Genomic DNA, 5,434 nt, shown 5'->3' on the forward strand with positions numbered 1-5,434 from the left:
AAGCAGGAAATGGTGCTGAGGCTCAAGTGGTAGAGCTCTAGCCTTGAGAAAGTCCAAGAACAAGGCTCATGCCCTGAGCTTAAGCCCAGGACTGGCAAAATAATAATAATAATAATAATAATAATAATAATAATTAAGGATGGCAACTTAAAAGATAGAAAATGTTTCTAATGCAGTTCCAAACCTGTCCAAGTGGATATCCAGATACAATATTGGAAGTATCAACTGGTTTATTTTCTCTGTTTACTATCAAGCATAAGAGAGATGAACTCAGCAAGACCCAGAAAATTTGTAAATCAAACTGAGAAGGATAACCAGAAAAACAGGGACCTGCTAGTCTAAAAGCATAAAATGTTTTCTCATAGCCTAGACTTTCCAAGTAGAAAAATCAGATACTGAAATTAAGATAAATCCTATCAGCAAAGATCAAGGACACTTCCCTCAAGGTAAAGGTCGAATGAATTTGTTTGCACATTCCTTGTTAAAACAACTGGAGGAAAGGAAATGGCTTCTCCGCTGCTGCACAAGAGAGCTTCTACAATGCTGGGGGTAGGGAGTGGGGAGGGGGGAATTCCTATAGCAACTGGCCATAGCCAAGACTGGAATAATTAAGTCACAGAGAAAACTGCATCCAAAAGAATTGTTGGTATGACCTTTGGCTCATAGAGCAAACTCAAATCAAATGTGTAGGAAATTCACTACGTATAACTATACCAAGGGCTGTGTTGGTGGCAAAAACAGGAGACATGGGCTCAAAGTGTCAGGGAAGTGAGGGAAAGAGGAAAAGGAGAAAGAGATGGTGGGGTAAAGACTCGTTCCTCAATCTGTAGAAAGGCCCCTATATTTCCCTGAACAAGAAAAGGTCTAAAAGGACATAATTTCACTATTGGAAATGGCCAATAATTTGATGAAAAAGGGAAGATATCTCTATGGGAGAAGCCAAGCACTGCAGAGAACAATAAACTAGAAACCACACCAAGAAACAAGGACTAATCTAGGATTAATGCACACAAGAATGTAATTGTTTGCAAACACACACACCACACACGCTCACACACACACACACACATAGGGATGTCTTGTGAATCATTTCATCAGTTAACCTGCAAAATCTCAAACTAGTACTTCTGTGTGGCCTACCTATTTTCCCCTTTGGGGATAAGTGAATGTATTGCACATTAGCAATGTATTTCACCTTTTTGATTCATAGGTCTCTGGATCAAGAGGAACCTGATCCAGACTTAAAGCAAATGACAAAATTTAATAATTTGAGGTCATTGCTGGTTTTGAATAGGATTGTAGAATGGGAAGTGATAAAAACCATATTTTAGGGCCTGGAGTATAGCCTAGTGGTAGAGTGCTCGCCTAGCATGCATGAAGCCTTAAGTTCGATTCCTCAGTACCACATATACAGAAAAAGCCAGAAGTGGTTCTGGGGCTCAAGTGGTAGAGCACTTGCCTTGAGAAAACTCATGGACAGCACCCAGGCCCTTAGTTCAAGACCTAGGACTGGTAAAAAAATAAAATAAAATAAAATAAAAAATAAAAAGTCTTGTTTTACAGAAAGGAGGTATATTAATAATTATGTTAGATTTGTTTCTCCTGTTATCCACATCCCTCACCCCTGTGGCTTTGAAGTTGTCGATATGTCTTGCTTTGGCCAACATAATGAAGCATAAACGAGTTTACGTGTTCCAAGTATTTTCTAACCTCCTTGCAAATTTCTATGGACTCAATGATGTTACTGTCACTTTTATAAGAAGAACATGCTGGGATTCAGGAAAAAGGCAGAAATATATTGAACACTCACTTTCTATTCCCTCTGAGCCCAGGCTAGATCAGTTTCCAGTTGACCTGAAGACCCATGAAAAATAATAAATATGATTGTTGTAGGTCACTGGGCTTTGGGGCAGTAGCTTCCAAATCAAGTAGCAATAGCTATCTGATACAACCTTTCAGTCACCATTTTCACTGTTAATGTGACTAAGAATTATCAAGCATTCTCTCCAGGGTCAAGATACCCTGAAACATCCTGAAATAAACATTCATATGTGAGTGACTTATTAAAGAAATATTCCCAGGACAAACCAGGAAGAGAGTACAGGAAGAGGAAGAGGGAAGAGAAAAAGTATGCTATTTTGGATTACAATACTCAGGGTATTCTCACAGGAACATGATCAATGCAGGTGGGGGAGGGGGTGGAGAAAGTGATTGTATATATGTAAAGGAAGAAATTTTTCTTGGGCTTAGCTCATGAAATTTGGAGCCAAGAAAATCCAGAGTTTCAAAGTCAGATGTGGATATCAGTCCGTGCCTTGCTCCAACATAATTCCATATTGAATCCAATATTAGTCCATATTGTATCATGTTGTGGGTGAAAAACACCATCATATGTCCACAAGAAAACCAAGAGACAGAATTATCAATAGCTTATTTATGCAAATAACAATATTACCACCTATGAGCCTATCCATTTAAATAAAGTACATATGGACACAGATTTATTAAACCCGTATCCAAAATTAAGGCCCATGAACTTACATAGAATCCTCTCATCTGAATCACAGAAAAGGCAGGACTCCTAATATCGGAGCACACATCAGACCATGCAGTATCACTCAAGGATGGGGATGGCCAAGTAACGAAGGGTCACTGACAAGAAACTCTCGACTGGTCCCTGGTCTTCAGCTTAACTCAGATCAATCCTCTTCACTGACATGTTCCATTCATCCAGAGTCAGTAAGCCCAAAATCACTTCTGCCCCTTGAATGAGCATTTCACCTTGAATAAGCTCTTATTTTTCTTCAACAGCCCTTGACTGAGGTCATTACTAGCAACTTTCTTGCACCTATCCCAGCTCTCTGTACCTTCAGAAAGGTGTCCCAGAACTCTGTGGTTGCTTTGGCTTAGTATTTTTTAGAATTACATTATTCAATGTACTGTGTTATCTGAGACTTATAATTAACAATGGAGTGAAATGTCTGTTTTGCCAACAGCTCGGGGCTTTCAAATCACATCAGTAGTGCTTGGCAAATTAGTGCTAATAAAACTGATATCATTTCTAAACGTGTTATTGAAGAGAAAAGTATTGGTCCATGTGTGTTTCTGACATTGCTTGCTCACAACAGCCATCCAGCTGGTTGGAAACCTGGGAGAGAAGTTTCTGATGGTATCCATCAGAAGGCAATGCAGAGGCAGAATTTGTTCTCCCATAGATGACCTTGACCTTTTCCCTTAAAGCCTTTAAGTAATTGAAGAGGTTGTATACACACACATATATATGTACATATACACATTTATCCATATATATACATTTATGCATATATATATAGCACACACTGTATGGAAATAATCTACTCAAAATTACCTGATTTATATGTTAATGTCATCTAACAAATATCCTCATAGAAGTACTAGATTTCTCTTTGACCAATCACCTGGGCCTTGTAGCCAAGTTGACACAGGAAATTACGCATCACAGTAACAGAGAAAGAAATGAGCCAGAATCTCAAAATCCCCTTAAAGGGTACAGTCTCAGTGATTTGCCTTCCCTCCACTAGGCCCCAGCCTCCTAAAAGCTCTACTATCTCCCCACAGCACCACAGAGAGGAGACGAAGTCTTTCACACATGGGCCATTTGGGGACATAGAAGATTCAAACTACGAACATAATAAAGAACTAAGCTCAAGCTCTATTAAGTCTTCATCTCTAACACCTGGAAAATAGATTCCGTCTTTTTATGGAAACCTCTTCACATTTCCAAAAGCTGTGTTTCTTAAAAATCCAACAACGAATGAAAATGTGTTATAGACCCTATTGTACAGATTTTATAGCTCTGTGCATCAAATATAAGGTGATCTTGCTGAAAGGAAAGAAGAATTTCTACCCACATTCAAAATAACAAAATGCTAACGAGAAAAAATCAGAACATAATATGTGAGAGAATCTATCAATTTATTTATGCATTGTCTCATTCAATGAACAAATGTCAAGTTCTTACTTTTACCAGGTAGCACATCAGAGGCTGGCGATAAAATCGTAGAGGGAAAGGATATCGTCTCTGTCAGTTCAGTGTAACACAAAACACAGTTTAGGAGCCATGCAATTTCATGATAATGTCATCACTGTTGTAATCAGAGGGCAGACTGCTGTGAGACAAGCTGGGATCACTACTACTCAGAAATCATTTTTTTATTGTTGGGATAATGTATAGAGGTTATAGTTATATTGATCAGGTAGTAAGTGCATTATTTCTCACACACTGATACACCTTCTCATGTTTCTGTCCCCACTTTTCTCCCCCACCCCCTCCCAATCATCTTGGTTCCCCACTTCTCTTTCTTATTTCCAATAAACAAACAAATGTATGTACAATATACTAGGTAACAAAGTCAGATATAGTAAGAACATGAGATTAACCATAAGGGCAAAAAAAAGAGAAGAGAAATAAGATAGTACATTAAAAACAGTAATCACACAAGATAAAGCTCTTGTTTCCATATTCTAGAGACCCTTTCATTTAGTCTCATCCTATATGGCCTTATGTATCTAGGTTTTGCACTATTGTAATCCTCTACTAGGAGAGTCCTAGGTGTGTACTAATTATTACAAATAAGGGAAACCATTGAGCATAGCTATGTTCCTTTGGGCCAGGATTACTTTTTTTTTTGCCAGTCCTTGGCTTGAGCTCAGGGCCTGAGGACTGTCCATGGATTTTTCTCAAGGCTAGAACTCTATCACTTGAGCCTCAGCACCACTTTTGGCTTTTTCTAAGTATGTGGTACCAAGGAATTGAACCCGGGTCTTCATGCATGCTAGGCAAGCACTCTACCACTAGGCCAAACTCCCTGCCCTGGATTATTTCTTTTTTTATTTTTAAACAAGAAGTTTGTTTAAACAACAAGACGCTTGACTTGAAGGGAAAACTATCTAGGATTCTTTTTTTTTTAAGAGTAATTTACCCCTACTTAAAGACAGATTTGCCCTACATGTAACAGCTACATACAAAAAAATTATAAAATTGTCCTTGGTGTTACAATGATAAATGAAAGCATTAAACTTCTCCAATCAAACAAGGTATGCAAGGACTGTTTTTTTTTTTTTGTTAAAACAGTGAGAGCAAAATAACTTCCTGAAATATAAAAATAAAAGCTGAATGAGCATGCCACTAATGGAGAAGGGGGATATTTTCACAGAACCAGTATTTTTCCCCATCCCATCTCGATTTGATGTCAATCAAAATATACCATTGGCCATTTAGTTAAAGAAAAAAGGAAAAAAAGAAAAGCAATATGCTTGTGCATATACACCAGTTACTTTATGTACAATAAAGGAATGGGGAAGGGAAGAATGAAAGAATAGAGAAAACTATATTGCAGTAGTCAGGGTGTGGTGGAACCAAATTGCAGTTTTCTAATGAAGAATGCATTCTTGG

Source organism: Megascapheus bottae, chromosome 15, assembly GCF_031878675.1.
Source record: "Megascapheus bottae isolate mThoBot1 chromosome 15, mThoBot2.hap1, whole genome shotgun sequence".
NCBI classification, from domain to species: domain Eukaryota; kingdom Metazoa; phylum Chordata; class Mammalia; order Rodentia; family Geomyidae; genus Megascapheus; species Megascapheus bottae.